The following is a 26,295-nucleotide window of genomic DNA, read 5'->3' on the forward strand; positions in this document are numbered from 1 at the left end:
GCGCCTGTTTTGGTTGTTTTTCGAATCGATTGGGGAAAATCATTGTGTGACGTTGGCGGTACGCCTGGAAGTACGCGCTGGAAGGACTCCTGCATCGACCGACCGATAAAGCGACCTGCCAGTACCTGCAAACACCCCCCCTCCACCCTTTTCACTCTTCAACTCAACCAGTCCGAATTGAAGGTCACACCGTGCCTTGGGGAAGATCCTGGTGGAGAAATCCTTTTACACGTCTCCTGCCTCTTTCGACAATCGCACGATTGTGCGGTGCGGGTTTGCCTACCATTCGGGCGCCGCTTTGCGTTCAGCAGGAGCCGCTCACAGACAGGCAACCTTGACCTTTTCCTGGCACACAATCGCAAACTAACTTTCTGTTCGAGTTTTATATGTGTGTGTGTGTTTGTGTCGGGATGATGCCACACATACACACACATTCACAGAGCACGACATGCTCAATATGAAGCACAATGTGTACCGAACTTTCAGTGTTAAATGATAATTTGTGGCACATTTTTCATGATCTCTTGCTTTGTTCGCGTCCCTTGTTTTAATTTACCATTCCATTGGAGGTTTTGCTGGCGCATGCCAACCATTGGTTTTGTAATGGAACAGCGAAGGTGGTGGAACCACATGCAAACTTTTTCCTTTGCCACTAATAACAATTCACAACTCGTGCGCTCGACTGGTCGTGGAGTAATAATAACAAAAAGATTATGATTTATTGCTTTTGGTAAAGTTTCAGCCCACCGACATCGTCATTTCCGGTGTGGGAGTGCTTTATTTACACACAACCAAGCTGACATTTTTAACTGTTCCACACACACATATTTTCTCTCTCTCACTCTCTCTCATTAAGATAAGCTATTGGGGAAAATATTCTTTAATTTTGGTTTGATTGGCATTTTTTGCGCCTTCGCTCTCTCCCTCATGGCTCAACATGGAATGGACATTCTTTTCCAGCACATGAATTCACCAAGGACACTGACACACCGGTTTGCAGCTGCCCAGAAGTAATCTAGAAGCAATGGCGCCCGCAACGGGAAGGTTAAAGGTTATACCGTTTGGCACCAATTAAAGCCGAGAACTTTGTTATTTGATGAGCTAAAGGTTAGCGCTCAGCTGATGGTGGGGAGGAAAAGAAGAAGAAAAAAAACGGCACACAAACACAATCTGCTCCAACCAAACGATGGTTGGCCTTTTGCTGCTTCCGCACTGTGCGCGGATTTCGATTACCATCCATCAATCCCGACGACGTACCGCTTCGTTCTGTGGCGTGGGTTGGACGGAATTGATTATTCTATTTTTGGCGCCAAATCACGGATTTTGGGTTTTTTCTGCTTCTTTTTTGATGGCAAAACACAACGCAGAGAAGAATGATGGTCCGTTTCAAAACTGATGGATGCGTGAGTTCTCCTTCCACAGCGTACGCTCGCACAAATAAAGTCTTCAGTTGTTCGCGGTTGTACACTCCCGATGCAGGACACTTTTATGTGTGGCATCATTACATCGTCACGCTTTACGAGCGATGAGGATTGTGTATGCGTTTATGTTTTGCGCAACAGCAACAAAAAAAGCAAACAAACGCGCATAAATGTGTACCCCGGGAACGGTGACGCTAGGCAGCAGCACGAGCGTTACAGCGGCTGCACGGCAAGAGCCTGTCAGTGGGCTGCATTAAAACCCACCGCCCACCGAGCGCAAATCAATATCCGGCCAATGCGGAAGTATTGGTGGGGGCATGGGGGAATGAGATGAGGATCATTAAACGGTACGATAGGATGTGGCATGATTTAATGAAGATATTAGATAACACGTACCTCGGCCATTCGTGAAACGGCGCCTAAAGCTATGCAAATGACGCAGCAAATAAATCATTTTAAAAGCGTCTCCATCATCTCCAACTGTTTCAATTAGACGACCCAGTCCATTGGGAGTGTTTTGGTGTTTTAGATTGAGAGAGAGAGAAAAAACATAACATTCAGAACGCGATGCGTCTCGTGGTGCCATGTTGTTTATTATTTTGAACCAATTTAATGGCCGCCCTGGGAGTGCATTGACGTTTGCTAAGCGTCTAATCATTGGGATTGTTCCCCCCCCCCCCATTCCCGCATTTCCGTGCAGCGGTAAAGCCATGCTTGGATAGGCCACAATTACAAGCACGCGATTGCCTCCCCATCCCCGTGCGCGATGGCGTGCGTTTTGGTAAAGGAAATTGCACTTACATCAAAGTTCCACTCGGAAGCGATGGTTGGTTGCACCGGCAGTGTCGCAGTTTTTTTTTTCGTTTGTTAGAGGGTCCAGTGGGCTTAGGGTTGTATTTTCTAGACGGTAGACTAGGGCCGTGCCACCCTTGTTGCTGCCGGCGGGCGCTTCAATGGTCGAACTTTCGTACGCTCAAGTTGATTGCATGATCGACCGCTGCACATGACTTACCCGGTGCCCGGACGGTCGCTAGCGGAACGGCGGTAGCCTACACGTTGGGTCAAGCTGAAAAAAAAACAGCAACAGAACAAACAGATAAGTAAGCAAGCGATAAAGAGAGACAGAGAGCGGGGAAAGAAAGATGGAAACATGTAACAAACAACTGCATCATGAGAGTCGGTTTTGCCGAGACGAGAAACGGAAATTGTTTTTCCCGTCCATATTGAACGATCCAAATCGGTATCGAAGTTGGTTCCGGCGAAGCCTAACCGCATGGCAGTCAAGAACCAGGCACGCGATTGGTCATTTTAGTGGAGGGTAGGGAAAAACTTTTCATCACCCCCTGTCCAGAAAAAGGAAAAGCTATCATTCACGACGGGGGAGGAGGATACTTTTTTACTTTGTGACGAGTAAAGAGCGAAGACTGGTTGGAAAACTTCTACGTTCATTCGTAAAAGGGCCATTTCTTTCGGAATTCCAGCGTTGCAGATTTGTTGCCGTACACTTTTCTGCGCTTGCTTGCTGCCCCCCCCCCTCCCCCTCCCTGCCAAGTGACAATAATTCAACACCACCCCTTGCTTCTCGTCACGTACCAGCACCAAACGGGGCAACCAATAATAAATAGCACTTTCAGGTGTAACATTGTAAGCGGATTGGAGACAAGCGAATGACAATGACGGCGCAGTGACAAAAAAAAACACACACACACACACACACACACACACACACACAACTCTACAAAGGAAAAACCTACAAAGCACCATTATGGCAGTGCTTATTTCACCAACCTGTCGGACGGAAAGCACCCGTTCCCTCCCAGCACGTGAAAAAACGTGATTTAGCTGTGCTCCCGTCGCACACACAACAGGTCCGACGAAACCATCGAGAGTTCCGTAACCCTTGCGAGGTTACCATTCTGTAAGGAATTACAGGTCTGCGTCAGCTAGCCCCTCCCCTCCCCTGCGCTAGTATGCAAAGGGGGTTGGCGAACGGCAAGCATACTTTTAGCCAATTATTGGCAAAACTTTCTCGCAAAACCGAACGTTATCGCCTGGAAAGGATCGGTGTGGACGCGATGATGGCGCCAACGAGCCATCGACATTATGGGTGCCCCAATGCCGGGGAGGATTGGGCTCGTTCTGCCCGCTCCTGGCAAGCTGCCCAAGACTAAGGCGCGGGGTGCAATTTATTGCACCCCTCACTACTGCCCAGGAACTGTTCGTCTGTGTGTGAGAACTGTGCGAGCAAACCTTCAGGGGCTTCGAAGGACGCGCGCAACAGTGGTTTTCGTATTGCCTAGCAACAGGGTGGCCGTGTTAGGCGCGTGTTGTTACGCACAAGTAATTTACGTCATTTTTAAAGGGGAAAAACAATCGTGTAGTCGTTGATAAAAAGGATTAGAATGTACGTTTTATTGGTTGCAGAACCGTTCTTTTAGTTGGTTGAACAAAAATTAAAGGTGAAACAGTGCAATCCTAGTCCCTTTGGACATGGTTTGCGTTTTCATAGGGTTTTTTTAAATATGTTGTAGCATTTAATGTCGACTCACATAGCTACTACTAATGCTACTATATCCGATTGTGACAAGCTACTAATGTATGTTCAACAAGCTGCCAACAAAATTCTTAGAATATTCCCAAAGGAATGCGTTCTTCACTGGATGGTCCAACACTAACCTAACACCAACCGGCATGTATTGCTCTAAATTCCAACCTGACACGATCTACGATCATCGTGATCATTGGCTTCCCTCAGACATCCATCTGTTTTCGATCTGCTCTACCAGCAGTAGCACACATCGACCAATGTTTGGGGCCTTTACAGCGGAATCGGAACTTCTGCATTCTGCACATGGGAATGCAATTTACGCAAAGCCCCCGGCCACAACGGCCCGAGATGTAAACACACCGGCCCCGAAGAGATACAGCGCTACTTGCTGTTGTTTACGTTTACGAAAGCTAAAACGCTCCGCGAAGATCTGTGTTTTCACTAGCCAACCGCCAACCGCCAAAAATACCCGCACACTAAGCGACCCAGCAATAGGTTGATCATGAGGGTGATCCACTCTAATGATTCCCCCCGAGATCGCATTACAGAACAGACGTGGAATAGAAAGGGAAATTCGAAAAACTCACACCAGACCAAACTTCAAAACCCGTACCAACCTATTGGGAAGAGGGTCGACTTGGGTGTGTTTGTGTGTGTGTCTGTGTCCAAAACTCCATTTTCCTGCTGTTGTTCGAGATTAGGCCAATCTGAAAGAAATTCGATACTCCGCGACGACACTCTACTCACTGAGGGACCCTTAAATGAAGCGAAAGGCCATGCTGATGGCCGGAGGTTGTCGCTTTTTTTACTTTTGGTCGGAGGTTTAATCAGAGGATTAAACTCATCCGCTCGGCTCTACACTTGGGCGGCGACATTGTCGGGTGGTCCATTCTGTTGTGTTGCGGGAATGGAAATTCAATTCGAGCGCGCACCAGTGAGTGTTAGAGATAGGTACAAACTCATCACCTCCCCCCCCCCCCAACCTTCTCTTTTTAAAACGGGATAAAGGGCGACCAAGGGTAGCCCAACCCAACAGTACCCCGACCAACAGACAGCTGGTTCTAATCTTAAGAGCGTTAGTTTTCTCCGTGTCGTGAAAGTTTGTCTCCCTGCCCGCGCTCGAAGTGAAAACAAATGTGACGAGGCGTTTATTTTTGGAAGTCTGTTGCTCCCGCACGGTAAGATGCTCCCAAATCGAGGGAGCGAGATCCCCTTGCTGGCAGTTGCAATCGTTCACTCACTTTCCATTGAGATTGTTTTGCTGCGGATGATCCGGAAGTTTGGAATGTTTGTATTACAAAAAAAGTGATTTCATTCACGTTTGAATTCCCCCCGGGGGATGGATTGAGGGGCGATTCATGGGTTTTGTACGTGATCGTCAGCATGTTCTTGTGGGAATCGTTTGACCAAGAGCATCGTTTATAGCCACTTTAGCGATCAAAGCCTTGTCCAACTGGGCGACAATTGATACGAAAATAAAGTAACGATAATGTTGTGGCTGGTGACAGATGAGTCTTTGAAGATTTCAGAGGAGCGATACATTCCATTTACAAGGAAAAGAGAGAGAAGAAGGGAAGGAGTGATTAAAATAACAGAGGTACGTGATGTTCTGAGCTGCTGTTATAGGGAACGTGTCCAACCGTTTAGAATAACTCTAATATCAACGGCTTGTATTTTGTATTAAGTTATGCTTCTGTAACGTTAATTACAATTCAGAAATTATGGTGATGATTACACATTTAGTATTTTCATTCTTTATTTCGCAAATCGTGAAGCAAACGACATCCCAGTTGTATTTAACTCACATGATTCATTGATAGCTTCCACTTAGGTATCGTAATTGAGAAAGATCTCCTTAAGGGTTTGAAGAACCGTTTAAAATTAGTTCCGCTTTTCAAACCACACAGTATGGTGATTTTATACAATTTAACAACATATAAAGAAAACATCCGAGACAAACATCGAGACTATCCGGCTGCGTACTGAATCAGTATCGAAACCTGTATAGGACATGTTCGTGAGGGAGGTTACGCCAAGTAGAAGAAGAAGACTTAACAGTGCTACTGAAAATATACTCTTTGAAGCCTGAAGCTGTTTGGTAATTTAAGAGACTCTACCTTCCCCAAGATCTCCTAATGATTGTCTTGATTACGCTCTTTCTAGACCTCTGGTAAATGCGTTTTTGGAAACGTATGAATTCCTCTATCTGTTAGCAGTAAAATTTACTCTCAGTAAAATCTCAGAACTCCCTGAATCTAGTACTTAAAGTAGTCTTCCATTATGAAGTCTTGCTTTTGAAAACATCTCAAATCAACCAATATACGCGAGTAACATCTTTTGCAAGCATCAGCTACAATAGCAGTTGCAGCAGACAAGCCACACCTTGAAACCCTTCTTAATGTGCCCACAGACAATCTCACTCTCCAGCACGTGATGCGTTCAAATTAACATGTGTAATCGCTGGCATGACTTTACAGAAAACACTGCCTCAATGTCACCGTTTCTCATCGTAGCCGCACCAAAACGTGATGACTCCAAAACGACAGAGATAATTAGGCGTCATGTCGACAAACTGTCGAGGATCGAAAGTGGGCACACACATGTGGTAGGGGGGAGTTAATGAAACACCAGTCAAAAGCACATCCTGTGATGGGCTCAGATGAGGGACAGAAACGGTAAAGCGATGAATTGCCACAAAACCTTGAAACGCACCAATATCGCACCAACCGATCTTTGGCCGTGCCAGATGTGTGCCTCCCGTTTGCGTTGCGTGAAACGGTTGCTTCTTTTCGTCGTAATTTGACATCGTAATAGATTCGGATGGGGGTCTGACCGCCGTTCCTCGCTAAGGTTCGTCGTCTAATTGTTTTCGTGTGCACTTTCGTCGCAGCGATGCGTTCGAGTTCTGGTGCCGGGTTGCGAGTTTTCGATCTGGGTCATTTCAATCCAGCCATGTGTGTGATGTGATGGCGGGTGTGTGAAACCTCTTCTCTCGGCAACCTCATACCCTACATAATATCGTCACCATTTAATATATGCTGGGAAAACAAAAAAAGGGAAAATTCGCGCGTCGTCTCGTGCTGGCAATGTAGTACACGCACTCTTCACACGGATGAAAAGCAAGGTTCACATACACTAAAAAGCTGTTTCATTTCTGATTTTCGTGAGTGTGTTTGCTTCAGGGTGGTGGTTGGCAGTAATCAGCAACAGCAGCACATTAATCTCCCACGTCGCTGCGTTAGAGAGTGGGAAAGGTCTGCTTCCGAAATTGTTTTATAGGACACACTTTGCCAGCTTACGATATAGCTTCGGGCAAAAAAAAAAACTGCATCCAAATGGCAACCCAACTGGAAAGTAGAAGGTGCACCGTGTTTGGGAAAGTGTTTTTACTCCGTTTGATAAAAGTGAAATTTGGGCAACGTGGGCGAGGAAAACCAAAACTCACAAAATCCTAAGACAAAATAAAGAATAAAAAACCATGTTTAAGGAAATACCGTATTGCTTCGAATAATGGACACTTGACACATTTTTCGCAGGTAATATTTTCTTTATTGTTGAAATATAAATGTCGATGCATAAGCATAATCCACTAAACGAAAGTAAACCTTCTAAATTTCAGAAATAAAGCTTACAAATTTTGTACTGAAAAGCATTCCAAAATGTCATGAAAACGCAACGATATTTTGATTAATTCTTTTGATTCCGGACAGTTTCAAGCTCAAGTTTTTAAATTACACAAGTTTTGATTCATATTTCGGACAGCCCAATGTGGTAAGATAGACTACAGCTGGGTTCTTAGTCCTGATTTTGGAAGCCATGATGTATGAGGCTTTCTATGGAGCTTGGCAAAGATAATGTTATGGTTGCTAAGAACTTTGCAATGCCTGAAATATACGAAGAGCGTTTCCGCGGGCGAGGATTTGAGGCCTAAGAGTTGCTGAGTAACTTTGGACTCCCTAGCTAAACCGACAGGAGGACGGTTTTATTGAGAACTAGGTATGAGTTTGCCGGTCTGGTGGTACAGTCGTCAACTCGTACGACTTAACAACATGCCCGTCATGGGTTCATGTCCCGAATAGACCGTGCCCCCATACGTAGGACTGACTATCCTGCTATGGTAATAAAAAGTCACTGAAAGCCAAGCTCACTTCACTAGTGGGTACAGGCAGGCCTTGACCGGCAGCGGTTGTTGTGCCAAAGAAGAAGAAGGTATGGGTTCAGTATTTCTCTTGTACGCGTACAGTCTGTTCCCGAGTTACACGGTTCTCGACTTACGCGGGTTCGGAGATACACGGTTTTCTAATTTTGACAGATTAAATGTCAAATCAGTACAATTTGCTTCAAGTTCGGTATAAATCGCATTTTTGCTACCAAATTGAAACCGCTTAGAAGCCAAAAAAATTTGAATTTTCTGCACGAATCATATCAAATAAATGATAAAGTGTATAAAAATACTAAATTAAATCAAAAACTCCGAGTAATCAATAGTATTTTAGTCAAAAAACGTGAAATTCGACTTACGCGGATATTCGAGTTACGCGGATTTGTCGGGAACGCAGAAACCGCATAACTCGGGAACAGACTATAGTTGCATTGAACTGAAGTACTGCTACACGAAGCGACGGTCTTCCCCGTACAGCCATCAAGGCATGTGTCACATCTATCTTCGAATATCGCTGTTTTCTCAGTACCATCACTGTCTAAAAAAAATTATTCAGAATTTACTTCGGTTGTCCGGAGTTCAGAACAAGATAATACAAAATCTTGCTTTGCATTCCGGACAGTATTTCGCGTTTTAATAATATTCAGAGCACAATATCTTCAAAAACCCATTGTTATCACGTTGATAACTACTTCTGGAATGGATGCTACTACGGGCCAGACATATTTTGACTGATTTTAATACATCATGTCAATTATGTAAAATCAAAACACCGGCATGGTCTGGAACTAGATATGAAGAAACTCAATCAAAATATGTTGAATGTACGTAGTTTGAATCAAACTGGTAGTTAGGAGGATTGTTTTAAAACTAACGTATCGACATTCCCTTTTTATGCAAATTTCGATTAAACTACACTGGAGAAACCATGCTATCTTCAATGATCAATAAAACTATAACTTTCACGCTCAACGTGGAAATTAAAACGTAACAAGTTCAATTCGCCCTTAAACATTTCCATATGTTTGTCCATTTATGTTCCACTCGTTTTAAGCCGCATGTCTTTTCTTAGCTGATCGAATTACAATTACGTTATGAAATCTGTTGCCATTCAATTTAGAAAAAAAAACAATAGTAAACACCTCGGACATAATGTTTTCCCATTCGACGTTGGCAATCTTTTACCACTGCTTTTGCAACCATTTTCCAGTAGCACACAAAACACCGAAGCAGTGCACAATTAATTGCAGCACGAATTAAACAAACCCGACATTAAAACAATAAGTGATCGCACCTGAACGCTCGCCACTTTGCCAAGCACATAACTCTACACCCCATGGCTTCGCCGGTCGACAATTTCACCTGCTTCCCAGGCGCCCAGTGGGAACAAACGATGCGGCTTGTCGGGCCCTTGCTTGATTGTGTCCCACACCCAAAGGGCCGGTTGCCCTTTCCATCTCGACGGCGGGTAAAAGCGATCTTTTTCTTTTGCATTTCGGGAAGACATCGCGGCGTTTGCATGCGGAAGTCTCGAGCGCGCACGATGCACATGCTCACGTGGGCACGCTCTCATCAAGGCTCGCGATTTCTATGCAAATGTCTGCTTCTTTTTTTGCGCTTTTGTCTGCGTACCACAGGCACGACGATGCGAGATCGAAACATGCAGGCGAAGAGAACCTGTGCAATTGCTTTCTGCTGACGTCTTCTCAGTTGGGGCGGGTGGTGCAGGACGTGTGTGTGCATGGGTTACATATCTTATCATCAACACGGGTGTTCATGGTGGACGATGGTACAACCACAACCGCGAGTCAGCAGCATCATCCCGGAAGCAGTAGCCAGGGGAGCGCGAAAGTGCGATGAATGACGCAGCGAGCTAAAGGAAAGTGAAGCTAAACGATAAGTGCAAATGTGTGTGTGTGTGTGTGTATGGGCAGGTGCAACTGCACCGACCGCGAGTGGAGGTGGAAAGTGGCAACAACAAGCCCAGCAACGGCTCGAGGAGGTTTGTACCAACATCAAGACAGGGCTCTTTTTCCGATAATCAGCTGGTGGCGGCGGAGGCTGCCCTCTTCTCGAGCACTCGAGCTTTCGGAGTGTGTTGAGAGTGGCAGATCGAAGCGGCGAGCGAAAGTGAAGTTTCGAAAGCTCTCTCCCATGGTTGGGACGCGCGTCTCTCTGCGAGATTGAGAGAGTGCGAGGGCAGGCACACAAGAGAGCGCTGCTTTACTGAAGAGCTACTAGAGGGAATGAGTGTATGCGTGAGAGAGAATTGAAAGCTCCATCACCGAGAGTGCTCTAGCGACGCTGTCAAACACGGCGACGAACTTGCCCCTTTGGCGTCGTGCCTTCTTCTGCCTGTCACGTCCACTCCGTTTTCGACGCCTCGGCCAAACCTAGCGAGAGTGGGATGACGACGACGCGATAACGATTGGCTGCTGGGAGTGAGACACCCCTGTCCTCCCAGCCGCTCCCTGGGACAGCGAAAATTATCCTTCGTCCGCTCCGGCCTACCCCAGCACGGTGACCTGATTTTCTCGTGCGCCAGACTCTGTGCCACAGAGATCCATCCATTCTGGCGCTCCAAACTCCCAACCTCCCTCCATGGAAAAACAAATAGCCACCACACACACAGCCGAGGGAACGACGTAGTCCACGAGCAATGACGTCATTCGGGTGTTTTTACCCCAGCAAAATTCCTATTAGAGCACCACCACCGGGGAGGAGGCACATTCATCCATTCTGCCTCATCCTGGGACTCGCTGCACTAATGGGTCTTGGGAAGCCAGGGAACGGGATGCAACAGCAGTTATGCAACGCGTGCTGCAAAAGTGCAGCCGGTATTTTGTCGTCCCGATTGGTTCGATCGATTGGGGTTTGCTGGTACGCCTCTATACGAACGGACGTCATTGCTCTGGCGGGTGAAAGCATCATGGCTCATGGGTGTCCAACAAGTGCAACGCGCGTCGTCGTCGTCGTTGAGGTGGCGCGTCGCTTTGTAAAAATACTCCTGTGCTGGCGCGGGCTAATCCAATTATAACTGCGGCCATAACCATAAAACTGTGCACTGTGTGTCGCCCCAATGGCTTTCGGAATGGTGGAAGCTTCCGGCGGGGCCCGCTCGAGCATAACGGTAGGCAGGCAAACATAACGCACACCTGTGAGTGCGAAAGAGTGTGTGGTAACAGTGGAAGCAACACCCTGCTGTTGCATGGCACGCATTCTTCTATTACAGGTCGATTTTTCATGTCTTGCTGGTGTCTCTCGGGCAAGAACTTTACAATATGCAGGCAGAATCTAGTGGATTCATTGGTGGAGAAGGGATGCCCTTTTTTGCATCACCCTTGATCAGAAAACCCTTCAGTGCTCGGATTTACGGGGGCCTGTACGGGCAAGTGCGAAAGGAAATTGGATCCAGGCACTGTACTGCGGCGCTAAGTCATCTCTCCTGGTCACGGCACCAAGCACAGGAAGCTAGAACGTGCGGTGTTGGCGCTGTGGTTTTGCACTAACCCTGCCCCACCCACCGGGCCTGCTTTAGTCACACATTCCAATACACGCACATCGAACGCATCACATGCCAACGGGAAGGTCGTAGCTCGGCAGTGCGCAGCCATGTGCATTAGAAACGGCCCTATGAAATAGGCAACTCAACCGGGCAAGAAATCGATGCAAAAACTGTCCCGTTTCAGTTTTCTGCCAGATCATCATTAGTCCAACGTGTCTCCTGTGTGTCTAAGTGTGTGTGTCGGTGATGTGATCCTACCGAAAGGGGCTCGATTTACAGCACTCACAGAGTCACAAACGGTGCAAATACCGGTGGCAGTGAATCCGTTTTCGACAGGCCGCCACTGGAAACCCGCCCGCAAAAAGGGGAACGTGATCGTGGCCCGGCGTCATGTTTCGGCCTGTCCCTCGTGCCAGTGCAGGTATGGTGCTTGTGACCGTGCGGTCACATTGCCCCCGGTAGGGGTGCCACACAAGGGGACACAAGATATGGGTGAGGACGATACCGACCGCAATAAATTGGAGACGAGCTGACGCGCACCAGACATTGAGACGAGCTCGGGTGGTGGCCTGAGAGATTGTCTGTCCAAAGGGTGCAGTCGTTATTGCGCTAGAGGTGGTTGACTTGTTGCAAAACTGTACGGCGTGCACTTTATGATAGCAAAGAACTACAGGGAACTTCTTCAGAAAATTAAGATAAAAGACGATTGACGATGAACCTCCTTTTTTCTGAACAATTCAAGAAATAATTGGTTTTAAAAATCCCTTTTTTATTTTTAATCCCTCAGGCAGCGCACATGGCAGCTCTGTCTGCCAACTTCACCACAGTACCACAGTGAATGTGGGTTGAGACCCATTTTTTGTTGTTGCAGAAATTAGCATGCAAATACACACGCCCACGATGGATCAAAACCGGCCGGAAACGAGTTCGTTCTGGCACGCGCGACGGCCTATGTTAAGAAATTAGTGAAGACAAAAATTAATAAAAGCAACCGCAGCATCCCATCGGAGCAGCTGAGACTAAGCGGTTCGCACCGGATGGCGTGGGCTTTTCTGTGCGGTTCAGGCAACGAGCAGATGCAGACAAGATGTGCTAATCTCCAGCAAGTGGAAGGAATGGAACCAGCCGAACGATTCGCTTTGCGTTAATAATGCAATGTGTCATATAAAAAACTGGCTCTTGAGCATGGATTTCATTGTAGAACCGCTACTTGTTCTTGTGCTTTGTAACTGGAATTAATTAAGATAATGTAAGAAGCGTTCTTGTTTGAGCAATATTTTGAGTTTCTCTACCATCAAAATTGATCCCAAAATAAAAACCCTTTCCCCATAATAAGTCCTTGCATAATGGAACAAATCTCGGGCACAGCCATTTAGCACTGCAAACAAGTGCTCCCGGCATGTGGCACAGCTGTGGCCCAACACTCCATTATTTATTGCACACGCTCAATTGGACCGGTGACCCTAATTGGGGCAAAAGAGAGACGCAAATCCAGGAACGATGTCGTGGCGATGTCCAGTTTGCCAACGCTACCGTATCACGATAAGGGCTCCGAGCCGTTGCCGTGGAACTCGTTAGCCTGGCATTTGCCGTAGGATGTGTCCCCATTTGTCCTTGTTAACAAATCGATGCGTCCAGTGCAGTTCAGTGCGCGCACTCTCGGAAGGCAACGATCCCACACCGAAGCTGGTACAGACGCCTGTCCGTTTGTTCCATTTTTGTGTCCAGAAGTGTCCATCGGCTGCTCCATGCCTTCCCATGCATCCTGTTTGCTTCGATCTCACCATCGAACGGAAGTGACGATAGAGCACTTTTCTCCAGGAGGTGTTCATCGGTTGAAGGGAAGGCGATTATTTTCAACCTGACACGATTACTCGACCAATCAATGCGAGTTGTTCAATAGTACGCGCATCAATGATTTCAAAAGCAATCCGCAGCTCCTGCCAAATCGTCCTGGGTTTGGAGCCAACTCCTTGTTGTTGGAGTGTGGTTTGGAGTGAAGAAAAAAGAAAAACGAGGACATCGTGTCAGCAACCTCCAACTAGCACGACACTGTCTCCATTGGAGCTCACAGCTAAGCAAGGGTGGGTCGAAAGGGTGTCCGACTTGCACAGTGCACAGAGTTCGAGATGAACTCCAGCGACCCCCGAACGGGGTTAAGTACGCAGGGATCAACTAGTACAATTTATTCCATTTTTCTGGTAACACGTTTGCCCAAGAACGATATTACGAGGACACACTCTTGACCAGCTTGAACGACGACCTCTTTACCTCACTTTTAACAGCGTCGTCTCCAACCGTAATTCGTCGTAATGTCCCGGATTGTATGTCAATGTGCCTTGAGTGGTGTAAATTATAGGGGAATCAAAGAAACGTTCGCTGCGCAGGGCCGGGATGTCCACAGCCATAAAAGCGACCAAATGGACGGCATAAGGCGCTCGCCACAGTCTCCTGCCACCAGCAACCAACCGGCCAGTAGTGGAAAGTGGATCAAAAGTGTTACAAAAGCAATGAGTCACGTACGAAGCCAATGCACGGAAAGTGATGAGACTCTACCGTGAAGGATCGCCCTCGTTTGTAGGCGATAGGGCAAAAGGCTTAAACTTTCCATTTCAATCCCAACCCAACCGTTCAATGGTTACTCAAGGCTCGCGATACGATGCCACCCTAATGACCTATCGCGGGATAGGGGTTTTGTTGTTGTTGTTATTGCTTTGGTCACGATTTCGGCCCTGGTGGGCTCTTCCAGCAGATTATAAGACGGTTTTAAGAAACGGGTCAAACTTCGGTACACTTCCGCTTCATCACATTACATCATCTAGACGCCGATTACAAGCCGATGGCTGTCGGGGGTTGCTGTTGATTGCTGGGTCGGGATTTCCTTTCATTGGACCTCCTTTTTTCCCCCTTTTCAATCGGAATTCCAGTCCTCCGTCCAGGTCGGCGGGGGTCCATCTGTTTCGTAAAAGCGATGTACTCCGCCCCGCTTGTCCGATAAGCACGTCGACCATCATCGTTTTAATCTACTACCAAATGCTCAAGAACAAGGGAACAAGGGAAGGACTTTGGAAAAGAAAAGGCAAAAAAAACATGACATCATCCCATTGAGCTGATTAAAAATTTGTCATGTGTCAATTGAAACACGCGCCGGCAGCAACCAGCACTGAAACAATGTACTGGTAGCTTACGCGGAAGCCCTTTGGGCCGGGCGAATGGGCGCGGTTCATTGGGTGCATCTACATAATTGGCAACAGTTTGTGATTAATCATAATGATGGCCACGGTAGGGGCAGCTACACAGCCTCGTGCTAATACAAATTAAGCCACCCCGAGAGCAAGCGATAGAGAATGCGAGCAGCGAGAGAGAGAGAGAGAGAGAGAGAGAGAGAGAGAGAGAGAGAGAGAGAGAGAGAGAGAGAGAGAGAGAGAGAGAGAGAGAGAGAGAGAGAGAGAGAGAGAGAGAGCGGTAAGGCGACAAGTGTGGTAAGGTTTTCATTAAAAATTTACATCTCCATGCACCCGGTCGGTCGTTTGCTGATGTTGCTGCTGCTGTTGCAGGTGAGTCCCACTTCAATGAAGGGGGCCACAATTTGCATTCGTTTGCATCGTCCATCGTCGGGCAAGCGCGGCGGCAACATTGTTTGAGCTATGTTTGAGTGTCCTGATGGCGCGGGAGTGAGGCGTAAGGTGGCGAAAACACTGCCCCAAATGCCCTACAGAACGAACACGTTGCCAATTCATCTTCACGCCCTTGGTGGTGCTGACTTGCACAACGCTGCGCACGCTTATGCCATTTCGGTTGGACGCGTTATTGCAATTAAAAGTCGTAAAAATGCTCTCAAAATGTATGAATAAGGAGAGGGAACTGGCAAAATAATACCATAAAATAAAACCTTCCACACCTTCGGGAACCATTCGTTAAGCGCTGGATGGGAAACGGCAGCGAACGGAGAGAAGGGCAGAGTATCATAAATCCTGTAGGCACCTTTCGTGGTACGTGTTTCTCGCGCGCGCCCCTCCACCTATCCGTTCCGGAAGAATATCTCTCCTGCTACGCCAGGCGGAAATTGGTGCAGTTTTCCTTCCACGGCACGGGAATGCAGCCGGAAGTTTCATGGAACCTTCTCGGCTGATGGTGGTAGGGATTACTCTCGCGGTAATGCACTTTTCTCGCTGTCAGTTTTGTGCCGCTGGTCCGCTGGTTGGCCTGGACTAAAAAGGTTACTAAAAGGATACTACAGTGTCTAGACGGCGCGGAAAACTATAAACCGCCTCAAAGTATGCAATCTTCAGTGCAAAGCGTCGCTAGTTATGCAATGTGCGCCGTGAAAAACGGTCTTATTAGCACATTTCTAGCGCACCGTTAACAAGCCTGCCAGATGGGTCCTTCCCATCCGCACACGCTCAATGCGATTCCGGTGCAATGCACTTGATTTTCCTGCCCCAATCGGTTCGGTTCTACCCCTCGGGGGGCGTCGTTCGAGCGATGATGCACAGCCGGGCGACTCGATTACATACGGTCTGGTGCATCACGTTACGCCTCCCACGTTTCAGCGTCGTGGCCCTTTCATCCTGAATAAGGGATGGCGACCGGGAGTCTAGCCGGTGAGCTGGGGTTGAGGCAGGGGTAAAAATTCATACAAATTCAACCAGCCTGTAACGAGAATGGTGAGCTCTCTCGTCGCTGTCTCAATTCTGTGTGTGTGTTTGATCCACCGAGTGAAATCCTCTCGCCAGACGGTGAAGGATGGAAGAAATTGAGCATTGTGCGCGCGAGCAAGAGCAACAAAAAGAAATCGCAAGGTGGTGTTAAATAATTTAGTCCCTCTAGATTGAAGAAACACTGCGGCGGACTTGGGATGCCTCCAGGGATGTTCGTCCTGCGCAAGGTATGAATCTCAACCGAATACCGAATACGCTAAGAAGAACGCAACTCGTGTAGAACTTCAACCAACTAACTAGCAACTCTGGGGGTTGATTGCTCCCAGTGACTCCCACCAAATTATGAGTAGCGAAAAAACCACGAAAAATCATTACCGTTTCGAGCCAGTCAGCCAGCAGCAGCTTGAACCACCACCGTGTGCAGTGTGCAGACGGGGAAAATCGATACCGTCTCCGCATCTGAATCGCACGGCAATCAGCGCACCCGACGGATTTTTGTGGGGCTGCCGGTCTTTTGTCAACGTATATTTTTCGAGCATCACCATTCCGTCCAATCGTGGCGCTGTCCCTGCACAGCGTCGGCATAAAGAAGTGCTTCAGCTCAGCATAATAGGTACATATTTTCAGTGAGCGAACGACGGCGGGCGGCAGCTGGCGAAGCAGTAGATGTGAAGGGAAGTGCCACGGCAAAACGAAGCTCCATTGGAAATGAAGGATGTAAACAAGGATAAGGTTTTGATCGGGCGGCGGCACCAGACGCCGTGTGGGTTTGTAACTGCCGAGAAGTAGGTAAACATCGTTTTGATCAGTTGTTTGCGCTTCTGAAGTGTGTCGTCTAGGTTTGCAGAAGTTGTGTATAAATATCTCTTTTTTATGGCTTTGTTTTTGGTTTCTCGGACGAGAATGGGGATTGGTAGATTTGATTTGATCACCAGACGGGATGGACTGGTCAATGGATTTTCTAGAAATAAAATAAATATAGATAGATATTTTTTCTTGCTTCGTCATTTGTGATTTGTGATTTGGACTCTTAAATTGAACAAATAAGCCAATGAAACATAAGTGAAACAGTCAAAACGCCTACATTTGAACGCATGCCTATTTGATAAATGAGTATGTTTTTAACGATTGGGCTTCGTCTCAAAAAAAATCCTATAGCTTTGTTACTGAGATTTGGTTAGAACGATTTAACATTTTCTAAGCAACAGTTCGAATAGGCTGTGTATAATGGCCGCACCAAACTGAGTATCAAATCCTGAGGAACTCAATTTAATAGACCCTGCACCCTGCAGCAACTAACGCGCTTTTTTCGCTGGCACATGAAAATACAGTAGCAAATGCTAAATTATAGGCTACATCGTCCATTGACACCGGGAAGCACGGACAACTTGCGCTCGCAAAACAAGCGTTTTTAAAAAGGCACGATTGAAACGATCATTTCGGTGCGCACAGGTAGCAACTGAACGATCGATCGATACATCGCATTGCTTCGATTCCAGAGGCTTTGGTTTGGATTGATGCATCCTTCTCAAATTCATCCATCACTCCTTTGTATTGTTCGAACAACACAGCAGCAGCAGCGGCAGCACAAAAGTGAATAATTGCGTCCATCCGGTCCCGCAGGCGGAACCCACTGGGGTGAGAGATACGATTTGCTTGCGCCTCAACAACAATAACCGGGAGTGATCGTTTTCATGTTTTCACTTTTCATCGTTTCCTCGCCTGGTAGCGCCGGATAGACCGCCGCTTTATGAGTGTCTGGTGGCCGATAAGGGTTCTGCAGCACGGTGGGTGGGTCTATGTGTGGGAGGAGTGGAGATGGGGAAGGGAATAAATTTATCTTATGTTGTGGCCTGTTGTTCTGTTGCCAATATTACCGGAAAATATTTATTAAAAATATGCTTTTATGAAATGGAAGCGACGAACCTTTGTTTAAAACGTTATTCAACACTTTTCTTATAAAATGTGAATAAACAATAATGAATAAATGTACACAATTTTAAAGAGCTCGTATAAACTACAACATCAATGCTGAACTAATAGCGGATGTTTCAATTCCAAACAACGTCAATCATTTTCTCGCCACAGCCAAGAAAAACCTACATTAATTACACCAACAGATAGTGTGTGGCAGCAGGCAGCTGATTAATTTTACACCAAATTCGCAATAACCTATTTCTCTCAATTTCATTTACACAGCGCTCTGGCTCAAGGCATCTCCCACAACTCTTCTGCTTGCAGAGCTTGCATCGTTGTTTTTTTTCACTCCACTTGCACAAGCTGTTGCTTGCCCTTCTCACTTTCTAATTGAGCCCATTAATGGGATGTTTTTATGCATTGATAACGACCCAATTGAGTGTACATGAACGCGCGTGTGTGTGTGTGATGTGGATGTGGAAGTGGGAACATTCTCTTCCATCAACATGAATTGGCCAATCAATCGATGCATTCATCCGCACGGTATCACCCCTCACTTGGATGCATCAGAAATGCCTCTGCCTCGGTGAATGGAGTAAAAAAAGAAGTGTTCCTCCAAAAAAAGGCCACAAAACACACACATGTTCATAGACCATCTGGACCAGAGGACGTGATAAAGCATAGACCACCCGTATCAATCGAAACCTTCCTTTCGGGGTCTGTTTTTTTTCCTCCCTCAGCTGTGTGTCTCCTGGTACCAATCTCGTTCGGTACATTTAAAAGAGTGATTGCTTGCTGTATGAACCGACAAAAAAAGGCCAAGCCAGAGCACATAAAAGCAAAAGAGGCAGCAGTAGCAGCAGCAGCCCTATTATCAGTCCTCGGGATAGGAAAAGCGAAAATCACACACATACGTACAGCTCCGGAGGGAGGCACATTAAACACAAGCACTCGATTGGGTCGTTTCTTCTCTCTCTCTCTCTCTCTCTCTCTCTCTCTCTCTCTCTCTCTCTCTCTCTCTCTCTCTCTCTCTCTCTCTCTATAAGTCAGATTAGAACGATCTTAGGCAGCGGCAGCACGAACGTGTGGAAAGAGACGAGTGAGTGATCTTCTCGAATGAGTTTTTTTTGTTCTTCCTCTGGGGCTCCCATTTTAAGGTTCAATAATTCTTATCGAACTATCATTCATTGACCGGATGCAAACGTGTTTTATGGTTCATCCTGTTCGGCACGGCTACCGACGGGTGTAGGGGGGTAAGGAGCTAAATGAAACGCGCCATCAATTATGGTCAGGGTAGTTCTCTACCCCGGAGAAGCATTTGCCCAGGCAACCAGAAGTGATTGATTCGAGGAAATTTGTTGGCATGATGTTCTGATGCGAGGGAATGAGGTCGTGTTAAATGAATGAAAAATTGTTTTAAATGTGCTGTGTTAATTTTTGATACGAAAATAAGTTTTTTTTATCGTTTTATACGAACAATGTGTTCATTGAAAAGATTCAATAAATGTTTTGTATTTTTTCGATCAATTAGGTAAGGAGGTTGGTTAAATTGTAACATTCTGCTTTGTCGTTTATTCAGCATTGTGCTTCAGTTCAAATTATAAAAAAATATACATATACTCAAAGCATTAATGTACACGAATATACACCATCTTTGTGACCTATAACATTACGGCTCAAAGTAATCACTCTTACTCGACCTTATAATTTATCCCCTTGACCTCAACGCTCCATCCGACATCCTGGAACACTTCCCGCGGCTGGCATTCGGGAATGGACGTTAGGAACAGAAACGCAATAAACCACCACCCCGTAATGGTGCAATGTAATTACAATGCTCTGATTACACCACTTTATCGGTACAATTTATCAAACATCCACACACACGCACACACATCCATCGCAACTGAATATTAATTTTCATTCGGGAAAAGGCGCCCACGAAATATGCGCCAGCTAGCTTCCCGTAAGTCGGGCTATTGCTGCTGATTTTGAATACTTAACAAAGGCAGGGGCCCGTTCCCGGCCCGTTCGTAGCCAAGAACATCTCAATTATTTCATCCCCCCCCCCCCCCCCCCAACCGAAAGGCTCCCCGACTCAGTGATCTACCGGCGGACGTCGATTGAAAGTGTGGACGTGTGGAGAAAGATAGCGCGAGAAAGATCATGTAATGGGTTTAAAGTAATTTCGTTTCTCTTTTTTCGCGATGGCGCCCACCACCACAACACCGGGATGCAGCCTCAATCGTGTGGAGCATGTGGGTTAATTTGATCGGCGCAGAGAAGGGGGAGAAGGGTGTCTTTTTTATCCCGTGTGCCGGTGGATTGCTAGCTAAACTAAACCAATCGAGCAATGAGGATGGATTTTTGTTTTCCATAAAGAGAAAATGAGACTGTAAAGGTGATTATAGAAGTACAAAAACATGCTAGAAAAATAGAGATCGTATGACAAAACCAAAAGAAATGGAATCGTCAATAGCCTCAAGCATCATGTATGCATTTGTCATTTTAATCGTTTTCTTATACTAAGACGCTTGACACACTTTCTCGATTCTTTGCGATGTTTGTGTCATTTATGTTATTGAAAGAAGTTAAACTGTGTAAATTATATTCCACCAATCAAATAAAGACATTTGATTTCAATTTCAACTAAAAAAATCATATCAACACCCTGTTACGCACTACACACACACACACACCTCTGTGCGTGGTTGATCGATGGATAGCAAAGTGGTGGGAATTGTTATTAAATAAATTACAATCTCTTTGAGCACACCTAGCCCACATCCCACGCACAGCATGTTTTGGTTTGACCTGCATCTTCAACGACACAATCATGCATTTCAACGCACACACACACACACACACACAACACCCACACATCCAAACAGCAGCGAGATGCAAAAATAGACATGCACCAAATAACATCAACGGCATCGCAACCACTCTCCTTCCTCTCCAACGAAGAAGCAACACACACACACATTAAATAATCATAACAATATTATTAATCATCACAAACGCATCGAGCTCGTTTCGGCAGTCGCGGGGATGTATGCTTCCAACTACAAAAGCATACACCCCTCATCACCCCCTTTGTGAATTTTTGTTTTTATATCTTTAACATAAAAAAAATGGGAAATTAAGGCAGAAAACCAACTTCATCACTACATCATAATGTGAAGCATGGAACCGTGCGGCCGTACCGCCCAGAAACGACACGACGCATGGGGTCGTGTGCGGTGCGTGACTCTAAAACACCCTCACGACCCGCCATAATGCCAATTATATAAAAAATCCATTAAAAATAGATGGAGGAATCGTATTGGAATCGTCCCACCGCATTAGATTGTGGGCCATTCTCAGATCTTACCACCGGCACGGCGCATGCCGATATTATCAAGATCGAAGTTGGTTTGTGATGCTGGTTTGTTATCATTCCCATTCGCAAAGCTTCACTTATGAGAAAAGTTTTTTTTTGTGGACACACACATGCTACAACAACAACAAAAACCCGGTCACAGGGTACGCATCAGTTGTCTTCTTTTGCGCCTTACTATTCATGAGGCGATCATGATCGCCGCAATTTCTGAGCCATTTTCCTAGATGGCGCGCACTTGTATCAACCATTTTGTTACGATTTTTCAATGCGCTTCTTGCTCGGGATGGCTATCATAGCGGGCAGTTTGTGTATGTGTTGAGAAATACTTTGCCAAAATTCAACCTTTTTTTTGCGATTGTTACGGTTATCTCGACCTCCGATTGATCTTGCTGTGCTGTGCGCCATCGGAGAGGCAACAAGAAGGAATGGCAGGGGAGATGGCGGCAGTGTAATTGTGCTCAGCACATGTGTTTGCAAAACAAATCAAACATCAAACAAACGTCAAAATGGATCGCAAAAACAACGGCAACAGCATATGATAATTAGTTATAATAGCGCACAACATTTCGCATACACACACATACACAAGCACAGACGCACGAGCCCCGCAAGGCGCAAATGCTACTGGCGGGGCGCGCGTAAGACTTCAGGAGAGGAACAAACGGTGAGATAAAGACAAAAAGAGACAAAGCCAGAAAGAAAACTGTGATGGAAAAGTGGAGGCAAAGTGGCGGCACATCACAAAGCCACGCAAATGGTAGCAAACAGTTGAGTAAAGTGATGTGCGCCAAGTATACTTTTTTATGGAAAATATATTCACATAAAAGAGAGTAGCAAAAAACAGAGGGTAACAACTCGGTTATGAAATGCTGTCGGTGGAATAAGGGACAGCTAAACGGGGTCATTGCCGAGAGGAAAGACTGAACAAAGGAGCAAGGGAAAAAACTATAATTTCAAAATGTAATACTTATTGCGGGGAGGTTTTGCATTTCGTTGTGAATGTGGTTATTGCAAAATATGAATAATATGCAGGTCATAGATATGAGAGTTTTAAAAGATCATGTAATATTCCTCTGTAGACAGTTAATCATGGTAAGTGCGTCAGTTTTATGACACAACTGTTTGATGTATTTCCAGGACACACCAAACACTTTTCTATTTGTTTTTATTGACATAGTGTCAATGATATCATTAGCTTAGATATCATTATAATATTATCAACATGTTCTGTTCTGGCATATTTCATATCTCACCAGATGCCAGTGAAATAAGACCGATGCAGGTTAGAATAAAAAAGGTAGTAGTTACTGAGGTAGTAGGACTGATATAAGTTCGAGGTCAGTGCCATGAATGGTTTGAGTATGGATTTTATTTGCAGGAATAGTTAGGTTCAGGAAAAGTTCCCGAATCGGAATGGATTCATAATCATTTCCAGACCATGGGTTCAGGATTAGTTTGACATCCACTCCGGTATGGGCTCTGTATAACATCCAGCAATGGTGTGAGTTCAAGATCAGTTCCAGGAGCAGTATGGGGTCAGAATATATATATGCCATAATAAATGGCAGGACTAGACATCGATTTAGGATATGTCCCCGGACCGATAAGCGCATAAGCATTTCTTCCAGGATTTGAGTTATGTTCCAGGATTACAAAGGGGTTCAGGATTAGTTCCAGGTCAGTTCCAGGAATTGAGATATTTCAAAGGACTGGTAAGGGGATTAGTTCCAGGACCGGTATGGGTTCAGGATCGATTCTAGAATTTGGGGTATGTTCTAGGACCGGTAATTGTTAATCAATTCATAGGACTGGTTATAAGCTGGGGATCTGTTCCAGTACCGGTATTGGTTTAGGATCAGTTCCAGGATCAGTAAGAGTTCAGGATTAGTTCCAGAACTGGTTAAGAGTTAGGGATCAGTTCCAGGAATGGCATAGATGCAGGACCGGCATGGATTCAAGATCAGTTTTACTTTCGAAAAAGGGTTCAGAATCAGTCTCTCCTTACACCAGACTAGAGTAAATGGCAGGGGCACTTGGGAATTGAATATTTTGTAAGTACTTGGAACATGCATCACACCTGTTTTTACCAGACCATGCGTAGATCGAATTCAATTTTGCAACGAATCCTAGCAAGCTCTTTGCACATACTACGTTTGTTAGGTAATATAAACCTAATAACAATTTGCTATTCGCTATGAGGCCAACTTGACAGGGAAGTCTTGATTTAAAACAGAAGAAGAAGAATAAGAAGAAGAAAATGTTGTCTTGTGCTATCCTAGGCTCATCCCATCGCTTAACGTAATCGAACATTTGAACATCATTTTTAGGCTATCATTCGCTTACAACAAATTTGAACGCCTAATATTGTTGGGCATGTTGAAGTCCTGTTCCTAAAATATGCCCTATATTTCAGGAAGGTGGAATAATTGTGTCTCTAGCTGTGCATTTAAATTCGTGCGCAAAGCTTCACAAAATCCTACCCGAAATTTCAAATCCTTAAAAACTTCCAAACGAATGCTCCACATACCCAAAATGCGAACACTTACTAGCATGACAACACAAAACCATGAACCATAAAGAAGCGCTTGGATACGAAAAAACTAGGTACTGCACAATACCAGTTGGATGCAACAATATCGGAGGGAAGACAATACACGAAACCGGACGAGTAGAGAGAGAGAGAGAGAGAGAGAGCGAGAGAGTGTCCTCCCGATTCGAACAGGAGATTGATTTATGGCTGCCCGTTTTTTGCTTTCCTCCTTTACCTTTTGCAAAAGCTCATCCCATCCTCGGGTGATGCGCTGCACCCATTCGAGCAGGATAAACTTTGCTGAATGAAGATATTAATCTAATTACCGGAATGACTCGATGAATCCGGTTGCTCGTCAACCCGTCAAAGTAGTTTTCCGTTTTGCAATACTACCACCCTCCGGGAGCCGCCGCCCTACAGGGGGGGGATGAGCAGAGGGTGGGAGCTAGTAGGGGCAAATGGCAACAGGGATGTGAAATTGTGGTTAGTTTAAGGTTATGGTACTGATGAGCTTTTCGTCCTGCCCGTTTAATTGCGTGTGTGTGCGTGTTGCTGTGCGCGCCTTCATCGTCTTCGTCTCTCGAGCTCTTTCTCCCGCTGCGCTCTCTTTCGCACACTCTCTCTCTCTCTCACTCTTCCATTCTCAGCCACCGTAGATGAGGCAGTGGAAAACGACGGCGATGATGATGATGAGCGCACTGATGCTGGTGTGGTGAAAATCTCTTATCCTTCGCACACCACCTTCCAACAACCCCACGCTCTCGCTAAATATCCTTGAACTGATTTCCACGGGAGCAGCGACTCCGTGGGATTGCGTTTAGTGGTGAATCTGCCGGATTATTAATGGCGAATATTCATTGCGTGCGTGTGACACCAAATCAAATCGATGCAAAAGGATGCGCTGCTGCACTCTTACCTGTTTTCATGCAAGAAAAAACTGTGCCGTGTCGTCTGCCTTCGACGTATTCCTTACGAGCTGTCAAAAACGCAACACACACACACACACACACACACACACACACTCATACACGCTAACACTGTTATCACTTTTCGCTTGCTTACTTGGATGAATTAGAATTTTAATTTCATGCTGATCCAGGCAGATATCCTGCTGCTGCTACGTTAGGGAGCGTCTTTTTTCAACCCTTTTCTGCACTAAACCACCTTCAGAAGCAGCCTGTAAGCTTCCCCCACTCTGGTCGCACACCTTTTTTTTTGCTTCGCAGCTTATCCGTTGCTGGGAGGTGGTGAGGATGATTTTTTTTTCCTTTTACACTCGCCAGACACTCCCGCAAAATTTCACAACTTCACAAGCACAATTTTCACGACTGTTTTCTGTACTTTGCTTCCTTCTGTTGTTTTTTCTTCTTCATTTATTCACACCGTGCAGCACAACATCCTACAGCTGTCGACCGCACCCCGCGCACAAGCAGCACTAGCGCGCACTAGTTAGAGCAGACACACAGAGCGCACCGAATACGCGTGTACACAACCCGACGCCCGACGGATCCTTCTTTGGCACAATCCAGCGCTCTAGTGCTTCTTCGCCTGCTTTGCATCCATTGGGCGCCTCCATCTCCAGGAGCTTCAGGATCGGTGGTGAGTAGCAGTAGTAGCAGTAGAAACGCTTGTTGCTGTAGAAACGCGTGAGAGTGAGAATGGAGTGAGCACGGTGAGAGCGAATGCGAGATGAGATCGAACGCGCACGACCGCTGTGTTATCGGAGGCTGGCGAGAGATGACGAGAGCGGTCAGGAGATTGCTGAGATGCGTTTGAGAGCCACCCCCCCCCCCCCCCCCCGTCATCGCGCAATATTGTTCCCGGGCACATTAATGTATGCTCTTGTACAGTGTGCACGCACATTCGCTAACGCCGGACGCGTATCTCTCTCGCTCTCTGTTCTTCTCGAAAGGATGCTGTACTTGGGGGTGGTTTATCAGATGTTGGAGTTTTGCGTGCCTTTAAAATCTCTTCTCAAAAGCACACCTTTGGAAAGAGATGTTTTTTTTTAATGAGGGTAAACTCAATAGTTCTCAATATTTCAAATTTATTTCAAATAATTTACAGTTTGGGAAAAGGACCGTATTTTATGTTTTATATTTATATCTCTAGAAGTTGTATTTGATTTTTGTGCTTTTGAATATATTTTAAAGATGCAATGATGCAATT

General features: G+C 45.9%; 1 protein-coding gene across 3 annotated transcripts in view; it reads right to left on the reverse strand.

Annotated features, from left to right (window-relative positions):
• The window catches only part of LOC121594799 (probable serine/threonine-protein kinase yakA), a 63,837-nt gene extending 38,107 nt beyond the window's left edge, over positions 1 to 25,730 (reverse strand). Inside the window, exons 1-2 of one of the 3 annotated variants that reach the window (XM_041918484.1) lie at positions 25,189 to 25,730; positions 2,223 to 2,487 (exon numbers count right to left, since the gene is read on the reverse strand). The gene's annotated coding sequence lies outside the window, so the exon portion shown is untranslated. Of the gene's footprint in view, positions 1 to 2,222; positions 2,488 to 8,490; positions 8,627 to 25,042 lie in introns of those variants that run through there. The other 2 variants (XM_041918481.1, XM_041918483.1) reach the window with 2 other exon arrangements.
• Between the last annotated feature and the right edge of the window lie 565 nt (positions 25,731 to 26,295).

Source organism: Anopheles merus, chromosome 2L, assembly GCF_017562075.2.
Source record: "Anopheles merus strain MAF chromosome 2L, AmerM5.1, whole genome shotgun sequence".
NCBI lineage: Eukaryota > Metazoa > Arthropoda > Insecta > Diptera > Culicidae > Anopheles > Anopheles merus.